Source organism: Grammomys surdaster, unplaced genomic scaffold, assembly GCF_004785775.1.
Source record: "Grammomys surdaster isolate TR1022 unplaced genomic scaffold, NIH_TR_1.0 319138, whole genome shotgun sequence".
Taxonomy (NCBI): domain Eukaryota; kingdom Metazoa; phylum Chordata; class Mammalia; order Rodentia; family Muridae; genus Grammomys; species Grammomys surdaster.
The window spans coordinates 58,800-75,039 of NW_021626982.1; positions in this window are offsets into that span (position 1 = coordinate 58,800).

Below are 16,240 nucleotides of genomic sequence, written 5' to 3' on the forward strand. Positions count from 1 at the left end.
AGGACCCAACCCCCTAATATGACAGCTCAGTGCTGCTCTCTGCCCTGTCCCTTCACACTTTTCCCAGTCTCCTGGCATGCCTCCATTTCTGCCAACACCCACTCACAACACCATCCCACCCCCACTCCCACCCCTGCTGCTGCCATTTCCTCCTCCTAGAGAGCTGTATATAGAAATTCCCCTTCCCACCACCTGACCCCTCCCAAAAGACAATGCCAGGCTCCAAAGGCCACAAATCCTTACCCTAATAGCACCCACAGCCTGGGACAGACCAGTATAAGTTTGAGAACAGATAAACAAAAACCAGTGCGGCACCCTCTCTGATAGATGGCTAAACACTCCCCATCTCAGGTGGCTTATGGCCTTGGGAAGAGCAAAAACCATACATCTTAGAAGAGAAATCATGCCAATTAAGGGTTCCCAGGCAGCTGAGACCGGTTTGTAAAAACATTAACACTTTTTCTTATCTGCCGCTTCCCTCCCACTATGTAGCCTGTTTCATATATATTCCCCTACCCCTTAGACAGGGGGCTGCAACTTTGTTTGTGCAACTTGAGATCCAAACCTGGGTTTGAAATAAAGGCTCTTATGTACCTTATGTACAGCGAATATGGCAATTCTTTGAGATCTCTTGGAGGTCGGGAGATCTGGGCATAACACTTGGACAAGTTTGCATTCCCACCAGAGATGGACACGTGTTCCCCTTGCTCCATATCCTCACTAGCATGTGCTGTCACTTGAGGTTTTAATCTTAGCTATTCTGTTGGAAATCAGATTGAATCTTAGAATGGTTCTGATTTGCATTTCCCTAATGACCAAGGATGTTGAACATTTCTTTAAGTGCTTCTTGGCCATTTGAGATTCCTCTAATGAGAATTTTCATTTAGCTCTGTAGCCCATTTTAAATTGAGGTATCTAGTTTCCTTAGTTCTTTATCTATTTTGGATATTAACTCTTTGTAAGATGTATGGTTGTTGAAGATTTTTTCTCAATTTGTAGCTGTTGTTTTGTTCTATTGGTGGTGTTTTTTACTTACAGAAGCTTTTCAGTTTCTTGAGGTCCCATTTATGAATGGCTGATCTTAGTATCTGAGCCATTGATGTTCTCTGTTCAGGAAGTTGTCTCCTGTACCATTGAGTTCAATGATATTTCCTACTTTCTGTTCTATTAGATTTAGTGTATCTGAACTTATGTTGAGGACTTTCATCCATCTGGACTTGAGTTTTGTGCGGGCTGATATGAATCTTGTCTTAGTACTTCCATCTTAGTTAGGGTTTCCATTGCTGTGAAGAGACACCAGGACAAAGAACACCATTTAATTGAGACTGGAATACAGGTTCTGAGGTTCAGTCCACTATCATCATGGCAGGAAGCATGGCAGTGTCCAGGCAGGCACGACACTGGAGAAACTGAGAGCTCTACATCTTGTTCTGAAGGCAGATAGAAGAAGATTGTCACTCCCAGGCAAGTAGGAGAAGGGTCTCATTGCCCACTCCCACAGTGATACACTTCTTCCACAAAGCTACACCTCCTAATAGTGCCCACTCCCTGGGCTAAGCATATTCAACCACCACAAATATATTTGCCTTCTTCTACATGCAGACATCCAGTTAGACCAGCACCATTTGTTGTAGATACTTTTCCATTGTATGTTTTTGGATTCTTTGTCAAAAATCAAGTGCTCATACATATGTTGGCTCATTCCTAGGTCTTTGATTCTATTCCTTTGATTATCATGTCTGTTTCTATACCAATAGTGTGTAGTTTTTTATTACTATTGCCCTGTAGTGATATTTCCAGAAAATCTTGTTCAGAACTGTTTTAGCTATTCTGGGTTTTTCGTTTTTCCATTTGAAGTTGAGAATTGTTTTTTCAAGATCTGTAAAGAATGGTATTGGAATTTTGATAGGAATGGCATCAAATCTGTAGCTTGATTTTGGTAGGATGATCATTTTCATTATATTAATCCTACTGTTCCATGAGCATGAGTCTTGAGACACTTGAAGTTCTTCTCATGCAGGTCTTTTACGTAAAAGTGATTAGATTAGATTAGTGCTTGATTAGAGTTACATCAAGATATTTGATATCCTCTGTGAAGGGTATTCTTGCCCTAACTTCTTTCTCAGTCCATTTTATCACTTGTATAAAGGAGAGTTACTGATTTCTTCTAGTTATTTTTGTACCTAGCCACGTTGTTGAAGGTGTTTATAAGCTGTAGTAGTTCTGGTAGACTTTTTTGGGTCATTTATGCATACTATCATATCATCTGCAAATAGTAGTATTTTTATTGATTATTTCGGAAGTTTACATCATGAACCCTGAGCACTGAAATAAAATTTTTATTATTTTTTCATTAGAACCTGTTTTTGAAAAAAAATTTTTTTTAAATCTATGTGCGTAACCTTAAACTTTATAGCTTAATGAAACATTAGTCATACAGTTCTGATGAATGTTTTTTTATGCAAACAATTAACATTTTAAGGTTTTATAAAACACTTAATTGACCCCTACATATAACTTTAATAGGTTTTATGAACTTTAATCTACCCCTGATTATAGACAGTATATATTTATCAAGCCATTTAATAAATAACCCAAACACATGTATAAGTATGTACTTGTGGATTTTAATTGAGCATCCCATCTAATTACATATATGTGTGTATATAATATGATTTCAGTACTCAATGCAAATAAATGAAAGATTGAAGCACTCATAGGCTCTGTAGTTTACTTTTCCTGTGGATAGAAAAAAATGTGGAAATAATTATCATAGACAGACAAGACATAATTATGTGCAATCTAGTTGTGCCAGTATAATAAACATGTAGAAATCTTATATATCCTTATCTCTTTATGCCATGAGTCAGGCTGAGCAAAGAATTCAAAGATTGACTATATGTGGACTGAAGGCAACATCCTTTTCTATTTTTAGAGCTAATTATCTATGAATAAAATGTCATTACAGACTAGTCTACCACTAGTCAATGTTACTTTAGGTTACAAAAATTTACTCTTTCAACTGTACTGGGGTGAAACCCCATTTCTAATGCCTGCTTTTGTATCTAAATGAAAGAAGGAGAAATAAATAGATACATAGGATCATGGACCAGCTAGCAGCTACCTGCCTCATACCAATCTCACTTCTTCCTTACCCTGGACTACATAATGATGATCTGTCCCATATTACTTGGCTTTTGGTCATCACCAATCTTATGTAGCCTAGTATAATGTCTAAAGACAACTCAGTTTTTAGCCTCTCATGAAATTAAAATGCATTGAGTGTAAATTCACCTATTTTGGCCTTAAAAGTTATAGGAGTCAACTCTTTTCTCAGTACACCATGGGTACATCTTGCAGAGTCCTCCTTGTTTAAACAATTAACTTTACATAAAACAGAGAAGACATGAAGGAAAGGGAAGGAACAGAATGTCCCTTAATGATTTAGGGGAGATATAACTATTCCTAATGTGATTTGAATCTAGCATGTGCTGCTTTCTCAAGTAGCCTTTACTGTGTCTCAGGATGCTTTTTTTTATAGGCTAGAAAGTAGTTTAGGACATTTAAGAGAATAAGTTTTATGATGATGTTCCCTAGAAAAGTTATGTATTATTTTATCGATTCAGGAATAGGGTTTGTGTGAGTTTAGGGGATTTCTATGTTTGGTACTAGTGGTAGTTTCCAACACTAAGTGGGAACTAAGATAACTTGCAAACCATGCTTAGCAAGATGATAAGCTGAGTGATGAACAGGTAAGCTTATCTACAATGCTTCAAGAGGAATTCTGCCATGAACACCTAGAAACCTCAGTTGGGACAGAGACACAACCCTGCACATTGTCATCTACAGTAGCCTGGGGATTTCCCCTAGACTCTTCAGGATCCAACTTATGCCACAATAAGATTTTTGGCTTTTGGTATAGTAAAAAATTCTTTTAACAAAAGCTTAAACAGGAGATTTAAGAGAAAGAGAGCTCATCAAAGAGAAACTAAAATATCCAGATGAAGGTGAGAGTATTCCCAGTGGGAAGTAGCCTTTATGGTTTTTAAACATATCATGAAATGTCATCTTCTTTTGTTTTTATCTTAATCTAAGCCACAGGTATTTTCTCTTTGGAAAAGGAATCTGCTCTGCTTGGAAATAAATAATGAAGCAAAAAGGTCAGGGGACATTAAGTGTGGTATGAGTCTGAAAATAGTTACAGTTCTTTGTTTGTTTTCCAAAAGTAAGGAAGATGTGAGCCATAGAAAGCATTTTCACCAAAATCCACCTGAAGAGATAATACTGTCAGTTTGAATAGAGTGGATCCATGTTGATACCTGGCTCTTCCAATGAAAAGTTGTTTATTTTGGGGTTGTCCTACATTTAGGCACCACAGCATTGAAAGAAAACAGAAATTTTACCTCAAAAGAGTAGGTTGTAGTTTATTCCAGGCATAAATATGAGTATTGATTGCCCAGTGACACAGGTTCAGTTTATGCTAAGTTCAATGTTCTAATGTAGTAACAGTTTCATGAAGTTTTATAGTAACAGAACAACAACAAAAAAAATAACACATATCACTGGGACTCTTCAAATACACTGAAGAACATTTCAGAAATCTCTGCTAGAGGCTCAGAGGTTATTACTCTCTGATGACAACCTCAGCCTTTGTTTACTTTATATCATATACAAAGGCAGACTATTAGTGTCTATTAAGGGTACTAAAGATAGCCCAAGATAATGTGTATCTGGCCCTGGGCCTGCAGCACTTCAACATCTCCACAATCATCAGTTAATCACCCTTGCAGAAGATGCAGTGAGGAACATTATGTAAAGGAACATGTGTTAACAAGCACATTGAGATCATTTGTGCAACCTCAGAGAATATTGCTGTTTTCTTATCATGGTACTCCTAGGGATAATTACAGTAGATTAGGTTTTGTAAACGCAGCATGATTTCTAAGACAGTATGGGTGAAAATAACCTTCCTCCCCAGAGGTTTTCAGCAAACAACACTCTGCCACCTCATTTTTGCATTTATTTGAAAATATAGTTTGCTAAATTTGCTATTCTTAGCAAACCTGATTTAAAGTGTCTGTGTGTGTGTGTGAATGCATTGGAGACATTTGCTCTATTAACATATAGGAATCTGCCTCTCCCTCCCTCTGCCTTTCTTTAAAAAAAAAAAATACATAATCTTAACTGGTTGCACACAACTTTACTTCCTTAGGCCTATCTAAAAATGTTAACTATTTATTTAGGAAATTTAACCTCTGTGTGTGTGTGTGTGTTTGTGTGTTTGTGTGTGTGTGTGTGTGGCTTGTTTAAGAGAATACACAGCACAAAGTACCTGATAAGGTCACAGGAAACATTGTAGCGTCTGTTATAATCTTCTGCCTATTTGTGAGTCAGAGATTGAGCTCTTACTGCCAGGTTTGTGAGGCAAATATCTTTATCCTCTGAACTGTCTCTCTGGCCCTGTGGACCAATTTAATGCCAATTTTAAGCCACCTTCCTGAAATGATTTGGATATGACACTTTCAAATGTTAATTCTGAAAAGCTGATACAAAAAAATTAGTAATAAAATTTCTGACAGATATTGCCAACAATCTTATCATTTAAAGAAGGATTTAATTAATAAAATATGCTTTTGATAAGACCTAAGAAAATTCCTATGGTGGTTTGAATAAATGTCCATCACTGGTTTATGTAGTTGAGAATTCTCCCCCACTTGCTGGTAGTGTTTTCAAAGGGCATCGGAGCTATAGGAAGTGGGGCCTTGCTAGAAGAAGTAAGTCACTCAGGATGTTGATGTAGTCTTGATTGACTCCACTTCCTGTTTTCTTTCTCAGCTTCCTGTATGCAGATGAAATATGGTCTGAATACCTGGTGGATGAGCCTCATATTCACTCTGCAGTACCTTCATCATCATGACAAACTCTATTACCTGGAAGTACAAGGCAAAACAAATCTTTTTCTTCTTTAAGTCAGTGCTTTGGAGAGCCTGGGTATTCTATTACAGCAACAAAAAAGGAAGAAATATAATTACTAGAATGTTTTCTGCTTAGCAAACTTAATATGTAAAATTTAAAGATTAATTTTAGAATCAGCCAATGTATAGAGTTACCTTTATATGATTTCTGGGCTTTGCTTTTTATGAGGTGGACATATTATTTGTCCATATTGAGAAGTGCTAGTCTCATTTTGAGATATGATAATATATTTTTGTTGTAAATATTATGATTTGATATTTTAATATTTAATGTTATGTACAAATTATATGATTATCAAGATAAAACAAGTATCACAAAAATGTAGTGTTAGGTTTTGGGTTGTTTATTTCAGTGTAAAATATTGTTTCATTAAAATAGTATTTGTGTTTGCAACAGAAAATGTTCTTGTGATATTAGTCATATTATATATAGTAATTCTGTGTAATGCAACAGATGCTACATGACAACATGTAGAAAGTTCATTTACTTTTCTGTTTTCAGGTAAGTTTTTACTGAATGAAAAATGACTGTATCTATAAATGCCATTCATAATTTGTCAGGAAACTAGAAAAAATTGATAAGGTTTACAGAAAAATAAATTTTAAAAGAAATAAAATGGTTTGTAGATAGGTTGACCATAGCAAAAGTTTTGTTCATAAGAGACTTTTTCTGCTTTATATATTAAAGTAATTAGACTTGGAATATTTGTTTTCTTTTAATAAGATAGGAAAAGGATTAACTTTAAAAGAGAATTTGAGGGCTGTAGAGATAGCTCAGGGATGAAGAGCACTGGCTGCTCTCCCAGAGGTCCTGAGTTCAAGTTCCAGCAACCACACAGTGGCTCACAACCATCTGTAACTGGATCCAATGTCCTCTTCTGGTTTGTCAGTTACAGTGTGCTCATATACATAAAATAAATAAATCTTAAAGAAAGAGACGGGCAGATATATATATATATATGGAGAGAGAGAGAGAGAGAGAGAGAATTTAGAGGCTGCAAAGTTGGCTCAGTGGTAAGTGCGGTTGTTGCTAAAGTTGACAACCTCAGTTATATTATATCCCTGAGACCTAAGTGGTAGAAATTATTCACATACATGAGTACTCATGTGTGTGCCCATGGGCACGTGTACACACACACAAACACACACACACACACACCATTTAATAAATTAAAAAGAATTAAAACTATTTAATATTCTATGTATTCTGCTAATTTTGTCAGATATTTGCCAAAGTCAAGGATTTTTAAGTATCAGCTTGTGATAAAATATTTCAAAAGAGCACTTTGTTTTCTGTCTTTCTTCTCTTTCTTTCTTTCACTGTATTTTTCTGAGGTTCTTGGTAGAGTATATGAAGCATGAAATTAATCCTCTTAACACTTCAAAGGATACATTTCAGTAATTTTAAACACATTCACATGTATTGTATTGAAAATTCCTACAATATATTCTGGTGACAGTTTCTTCTCTCCCATTGTCTCTCAGACTCCCTACATTTTTCTCTCTATCTTTAGAAAACAAACAGACACATATAAAAAACAAACAACTCAGAATTTTAAACAAATCAAATAAGCACAAGAAACACACAACATAAAAACACAAAATAAGGAACCATAATATATAAGCAAAGGACCAAGAAAACAAAACAAATGCCTCAAAAAGCATTATAAAAGAAAAGTTCCTCAGTAACACAATTGAGTTCATTTTGTGTTTACTGTTGGGAATGGGTCCTGTTCTTAAAGTATGACTTATATATCCAGGGAAATTCCATTGGCAAAAACTGATTTTTCCTTGCAAGTGGTTTAAATGAGTACTTATAATCAAGTAATTTTAACTGACTCAAGAAATTGAGGGCGGTTCAGATGTTAAACGCATTTATGATAATTATGAATAACTGTCTCGAGTCTTGTGTTTCCTACACAGTGGTCAGATAAGTTGTCAGACTATACATTCATCTTCTGGCCACATCAGCTTTTCCTCCTATATTTCTGAGCATGACTTTCCTGAAGAAATGCTAATCTCTTAAGGACTATTCTTTCAATAGTTTAATAGTCAATCTAATGATGGGTGCACAATTGTTTCTTTTGATGATCTTTATTCTTGTCACCATACTTATAGAACCTTTAAGTATTGTTGGTGATAATGAATATGATTAATTCACTCTATATGGGAATAAATATAGAAGATACTTTAAAAAATAAAGATAGTACTTCCATGTAATCAAGCTGTTTCACTCATACATACATACATACTCAGAAGAATCAAAGTCAGCATGTACAAAGATAAGAGCATCTCCATTTTTAATTGAATCATAATTTACTAAGATATTACATTAAGTATTCCTGGGAAGATATAGACAAATGCCCATTCACCCCAGACAGGACACTTATGAAAGGACAAAGTTTAATGATGCCCACCTTGCCAAATCAGTGTGTTTATTGAGCTTATCGGAGAGCATAGGTGAACCACACCTTACATTGAACTGTCTACAAGGCTGATCATCTGATAAAACTATCAATGACTATGTAAATGTTAGAATATTGCAAGTTCACAGATCAATTACAGTTTATATCACACTTTTCTTAGCTTCATTAATAGCCATTCATTGTTCATGTATATAGTTCATTCCTTGTTCTTCTGTAACCAATACTGGTTTGTCCAGATGAATTTTTGCATATGCCTCGTATACACTGGGAACAGGGGTTGACAAGAGACAGAATCATTTTTATTGTAAGAATGTTTGTGGAGAAGTAACACTTAATCTTGAAAGATCACCTTCTAACGGTTTTAAATGTTATAGGGTTAAAAGTAGAGTATAGTGTAAGGTAGTTTTCACCCATGATAAAGGAAGAACAAATTGATAGAAGTATTTGTTACACATGTCTAACTTGAGATCATCTTTGACTAGCTTGCAGCCGAAGACCCACTTTCGAAAGTCTATACCCATAGTCAGCCTATCTGGAGGTAGAGACACATAATCTGAAAAGCCAGCCTGGGAGCACTTAGGGGGGGATCCAGGGCTTCAGCTGAATATGTAAAAGTGGAGGGCCCTGCTAGGCATAGGTGGAAGAAGAGAACCTTGACCTCATGAAGGCTGGATGCCCCAGGGGGTGGGAATTTTGAGGGTGGGGAGGTGGGAGTGGGGGGGTGTAGATAGAGGTTACATCCACAGAGAAGAAGGAGGAGGGGCGAGGGGATTGGGGGTTCCGAGGGGGTGGTGGGGGATGGGGTAAGGGGACAACATAGGAAATGTAAATAAATCATCCAATAAAAAAAAAAAGAAAAAAAAAAGAAAAAAAAATGAAAAGCTTAGTGAGTACCTTCTCTGTTACAGAAAGATAATACTACAGTTGATATTTTCCATTAGAGGGCAGTGTTTATTCTCCAGTCTGATGTTAGGCCAGGCTCCAGTGCAGGAAAATAGCATGCATTTGTTTTTAAAGTTTGGATCAAATTGATACAGACTAGGGACATCTTGTTACCCCTCTGTGTGGAACATATATTGGAACATCTTCCCTATTTTCTTCTATAATAGACTTAACATTAATGAATTGTGACTCTCATATTATGGAAACAGTGGGGCCCAAAGAAAGGGGAATTGACTCAGTAATTTTATACTGAGAAAAGGAAAAGGCCCTATCTAGAGGAGAAACTAGGAAAAGGCCCTTTCTAGAGGAGAAACTTGTCTGTTAGAAAGAGATTTCACTCCATTGTGTAAATATACCACATTTTTTTTAATCCATTCCTCAGTTGAAGGACATCTGGGTTCTTTCCAGCTTCTGGCTATTATAAATAAGGCTGCTATGAACATAGTTGAGCATATGTCCTTGTTATATGTTCGACCATCTTCTGGGTATATGCCTAGGAGTGTTATAACTGGATCCTCAGGTAATGCTATGTCCAATTTTCTGAGGAACCGCCACACTGATTTCCAAAGTGGTTGCACCATAGTGCAGTCCCACCAACAATGGAGGAGTGTTCCTCTTTCTCCACACCCTCGCCAGCATCTACTATCACCTGAGTTTTTAATCTTAGCCATTCTGACTGGTGTAAGATGGAATCTCAGGTTTGTTTTGATTTGCATTTCCCTGATGACTAAGGACACTGAACATTTCTTTAGGTGCTTCTCGGCCATTCGAGTTTCCTCAGTTGAAAATTCTGTGTTAAGCTCTATACCCCATTTTTTAATAGGGTTATTTGGTTGTCTGGAGTCTAATTTCTTGAGTTCTTTGTATATATTAGATATTACCCCTCTATCAGATGTAGGATTGGTAAAGATCTTTTCCCAATTTGTTGGTTGTCGTTTTGTCCTATTGACAGTGTCCTTTGCCTTACAGAAACTTTGCAATTTTATGAAGTCCCATTTGTCAATTCTTGATCTTAGAGCATATGCCATTGGTGTTCTGTTCAGGAATGTTTCCCCTGTGCCCAAGTATTCGAGACTTTTCCCCACCTTCTCTTCTATTAGTTTCAGTGTATCTGGTTTTATGTGGAGGTCCGAGAGTTTCCTAGGTAAATGGATGGAATTAGAAATCATCATCCTGAGTGAAGTAAGCCAATAACAAAAGAACACACATGGTATTCACTCACTGATTATTGGATATTAGCCCAGAACCTTGAAATGCCCAAGATGCAGCTCACAGGCCACATGAAGCTCATAAAAAAGGAAGACCAAGTGGGGGGTGATTCGGTTTTTCTTAGAAGGAGCAACAAAATACTCAAGGGAGCAAATATGGAGACAAAGTGAGGGACAGAAAATGAAGGAGGGGCCATTTGAAGACCTTTCCACCTGAGTATCCATCCCATGTGCAGTCACCAAAGGTAGATGCTTATGTGAAAGTCAGGAAGTGCATGCTGATAAGAGCCTGATATGGATGTCTCCTCAGAGGCCTTCAAGAGTCTGACATATTCAGAGGCAGATGCTCACAACTAGCCATTGAACTGATCATGGGGTTCTCAATGGAGGAGTTAGAGTGAGGACTGAAAGAGCTGAAAGGGTTTGTGGCACCATGAGGAGAGCAACAATACCAACCAACCATAGCTCCCAGGGTCTAAACCACCAGCCTGGGAGCACTTAGGGAGGGATCCAGGGCTTCAGCTGAATATGTAAGACTGGAGGGCCCTGCTGGGCATAGGTGGAAGATGATATCCTTGACCTCATGAAGGCTGGACGCCCCAGGGGGTGGGAATTTTGAGGGTGGGAAAGTGGGAGTGGGGGGGTAGGTAGGGGTTACATCCAGAGAGAAGAAGGAGGAGGGGTAAGGTGATAGGGGGTTGCCGGGTGGGTGGGGGATGGGGTAAGGGGACAACATATGAAATGTAAATAAAATATCCAATAAAAAAAAGGAAAAAAAAAGAAAAAAAAGAAAGAGATTTCACACAAGTCTAACAACTTCTCTGATCATTTTATAGAATGAGACTAAAAGTCTAGACAAGATGGGTCAGTGATTGGTGGACCACACCCTGACTGAAACTGCCTTTATGTGCATATCTTTGTCTCCTTTAATCTCATTATAGGACCCCAAGGATGACTTAGTATGGTTTCTGGATTTCTTTGTCCTTTTCCTCAATATGGCCCCATGGAATAAATACCCCCTTTCTGTTTCCCATATTTAATTTAGCTGTTTTTCTTGTCTTATTTGGGAAGAATGTTTAGGCCTGACTTGGAGCACAGATAGTGACACACATGTTCAATAGCACTTTATCTTCTACTCTGTAGCATCCTTTGAAGATTTTCTCTTGTCTATTCTCCATCCATTCGCAATGGAAAGGAGAAATCATTTGGACTATTTCCTTTTGTTGACAAAGAAATGAATTGTTCCATATATTTGCCCTGTCTCATTAGTGACAGTGACTTTAATAGCCTGTAACTTTGATAGACCTTATTGCATTTTGTGTGGATCTATAACATTCTACCCTCTCTGGAAAGTAATGACCTTCTAATTGGTCAATCAGTCTTTGCAGATAGAACATTTCTGAAGGAGTTTTTGTTCACAGTGCATATATTAGGAAGTTAAATGATAGGTCCAGATTTAACCTCCAGATACATCTAGTCATTCTTTGCTTACTTCTTTATGGGACTAACATCTTGAAATGAATAGGTAAAAAAGTTTGGAATCTATAGATTTACCAGACCCACTGGCTTTCACTGCTAAGGTCCAGCCTCAGCATGAGGAGGGGCCTGAGAAATGGGGCAGATGGGAGTGGCGCTGACTCAATAATGATTCAGACTCAGTAGTGGATGCAATCTTTCAGTTCAAGTGCTCTCTCTTTCCCAGAGAATTCTCATTATTCTTCCCTCTTCTCCTTTCTTCCTTCTTCCCAGTCTTTTTGCTTCTTTCTTCTCATTACTTTTTCTTCTTCCAACCAGAAAGTCTGAACCCAGGCTTTCATTTACTAAAGTTTCATCATCCAGGATTTGAATATTGTTAATATTTTTTTAGGAATTATTAAATTTACATAAATTCTGTGGGTCCTAGATCAGTAGTCTCAACCCCTGCTTCCTTGAAACAGAAACTAAACTCAAAGCAAAAAACTCATTTCCTTATTGGTTTATACAGCCTGTTCTTCATGGGTAGCTGGGCACAACTATTGTGGTTTTCTAGTACAGAAGACAGCAATCTTTAGTAACTATTTTCATGGAAGAACAGAAAGCTGACAGATTACTAAGATTAAAATAATTTCTTACAAAGTTTTAAAATTTATTTAAATCAAGTAGACATTGTTGTCTTCAAGCCTTCAAGTAGCTAGAAGAATGAAGTGCTAACTTTTCAGATGCTTGTTCATTATCTTTTAATTCTATATTTTTTGTTTTCTATCCTAGCAATTCCATAGCCTTATATACTCTCCTTCTAATAATATTTGTTTCTAGATCATATACAAACCTCCTTCCTGTAAGATAATCCATCTATCATTTGCTTGTGTTTTATTTATAGATTCCTTCTTTTCCTATTCTTGCCTTTTCTTCTTCAGGCCATTTTAACTCTCCATCCCAAGCTCATTCAGGCTAATTAATTCAACAGTCATTGGTGCAGAGGGTACATATATCTCCTCATAATTCTAAATTTGAGGCCAAGTCTCACAATGAACAGTTTCTACAAAGGACCTGTCAGTTTGTAAGGCCTCTGTGGTTATGTTGTCTAGATCCTTTCCTGTGCTTCAAGAGGCAAAGGGGAATGTCTGTTCCTCATCCTCCACAGCCTCAGAACCATCTCTATTCCTCATTCCTGAGAACCAAATCTGTTTCATTTATTATGGAATGATTAGTTCTAAATAGTGGGGGAACTTTATTTCCTAGAAAGAGAGATTGAAAGTAAAACACAAAGATGAGACAGCAGATTAGTTTGATAACATCATATGTCATCAGCACATATGGAAATCAATGGCCTGACAATGCTCCAGAGATAGGAACTGTGTCACACCACCCCTTACACAGCCATGCTGGACCCATAATTCTGCCAACCAACAAGCTCAGACTGTGATCAGAGAGTACCTGAGGTCTACAGAGAAGCTTCCTCCATCTTGGTGTAATAATATTATATTCTATAAAGCAGTAAAACTTCATGAAACAGCTTTCATGTTGGAACATGCAATTTGTGGTAACATAACCCTGTGTTCCCAGGCCATGATCACTCAAAATGGATCCAGAATGAGATGATTCTTATTCCCCTTAAGATGGGAGCCATGGCTTTTAAAACCAGATCAACAGCATCAAGGATCAAACGCAGAGAACTTCCAACAACCCCAAGGGCCTCAAATTAGCTCATGTACCCAAAGACAAAAAATATTTACTATTTTCTCCCTAAACTTACTGCAATGGTTTGGTTATCAGTAATTATACATTACCCATCCCTAGATCAGAGATCAAGATCCAGATACAATATATAAATCATAGAAACTGATTCAGTGCAGCTTGCTTTGTCTGCCTGAGACCCTGTCTACCTGACTTCCAGGAGAACGCAGATGCAGAAAAAGATGAGGTAGTTACAGGCATTCCAAAAAGAAAAGTCTTCAAGTTCTACTTCTGGGGCTGCTCCCAAAAGCCCAGTTCTAACTCTGATGCTGTCTTTGTACCATTTCCAAATGAACCATTTCAACAGGCCAGAGGCAACTGTATGTCTACAGGAGGAAGACAAATGAAAGTTGAAGGCACACCTCTTTTAAAGCAACTTATGAGTTAAACAGCATTCTTAATACACCATATCCCTTTACATACACTTTAAAATGAAAATAGTCATTACTCTTTCAGAAATTTTATGAGCTCATAAATGATATACTCAGAACCAACTTGGGAGGCCAGCAGTCCAGGAATTTGACTCAATTCTTGGGGACAGCACAGACGTGGTAGTTGACTGGAGAAAGTGTGAGGCCTCTTCTGACTTTCAGGCACAACTTCTCATTGACTGGGGACTTGAAGGTAAATTTTTGCGTAAGAGCAGTGAAGAAAATGAACAGCTCAGTCCTGGCCAGTTGTTTTCCAGGGCAAGCTCTCTTTCCTGTTGAAAAAACAGAAGATGAGTCACTTTCTCAGCTGACTGGGGGCTGGAGTCCCTAACTTCCTACTTCAAATCCTTAACTGACTCTGGATTTTGTGTCCAGCTGAGTATGTCTAATATCTTCCTGGTTTGGCCATTAGAGCCCCTTTCAAGTTGCTATTACCTGACATTTGGCATAACACTATGTCTCAGTCTTGTGTTTTCAGTTTTCCAGCCCAGAAAAATTATTATTTTCCTAGGTATCTTCCTTCTTTGAATTGAATAACAATATATAGAAGGTGAGATCTGGGCAGGAGACATTCTAACAAGTCTGGGAGTCATGGCTCAAGATCACCTCACACCATATACACGTGAGCACTGTATATTCAACAAAGTGTTTGTATTCTGTGTTTGTGTCTATGAATTTATACACATGCATTTGTGTTTATATTCATTGTTGTACCCATCTTTTTGTCAGTTTCTATATTGAATATCTGAATTCACTTGGGTAATTTCTCATGATCCAGGACAGCTCTAGCACTCCACTGTTCTCCTCAGTGCACATCCTCATCAACTGTCCCAACACTCCATCCAGTCTGTGACCTTTCCTTAATCCCATTTTTGTGTATATGTGAGCTAATCATGTGTACTCATGTGTGTACACATGTATGGATGCCAGAGGACAGCCATAGGTGTTGGTCCTCAAATGCCATACCCACCTGACCCTCACCAACTTTTATAGATAGGCTTTTATCTCTTCAGAACTTGTGATGTTAGCCTGGCTACTGAGTTTCAAGAGAGTCTCCCTTCACATTCTAGAATTATAAGCATATGTCACCATGCTTTGTTTTTTATGTGAGTTCTGGAAATCAAATTATGTTCTATGTTTCCAAGAAAAGCAAGCACTTTACCAAAGGAGATGTCTACTCTGCCACCAAGTAATTTCATTCGTCCAAAATCATACATTTTTTACTGAAAAAAAGTTAGGAAAAAGAAATTTATAAAGAGTATAACAAGAATGTGTAAATTATCACTCAGACAAAAGATTATTAATATTTGGACATATTTTCCATGCTCCTCATGGAGTTTCCAACAAGAACATGGTAGCAGGAAAGATAGCACAGATCATTTTCTGCAGGCTAATGTATAAGGAGCTGCATTAGTTTTCAATGATGTTAAATATTCTAGAATTTTATAGTAATGAACATTTCCACTTTATTATCTGCCTAATACATAGCAAAATGTGGTACTATGATGCTGTCAGTGTCTTTCATGTTATGTCTGTGTTTTTTGCTATTGTATTTCATTCATCTCTGTTCTCCTCATGCTCCTCCTGTTACCTGTCATGAATAACATTGCTAGCAATTTAGGAAATCCTTAAGACTCTCCTCGAAGAATTCACATACCATGATATGCAAAGTTAGGACCCAGAGTTTCCTCATCCAGCATGGCCTTGGTGGGGTGGAATGACATGGCTCTTGCTCTTGAGACAGGCCTATAGAGCATGGGCCTCCATCAGTGTTGATGGCTGATGTGGGAATAAGGCTGGATTGTATAATAATGTATATATTTTTATAATAATTCTTCAAGAAATTCCCTCCCTATTAATGTTAATGACTCCATGATGATCAGAGAAAACATGAGTCCAGAAGGAAAAGTGTGGCTAATATCTCAACAAAATGGTAAATGCTGGGACTTTCAGGACAGCCCATAAGGTCATGGAAAAGAGCTCTGAAAACATAGATGATTATATATATATATATATATATATATATATATATATATATATAT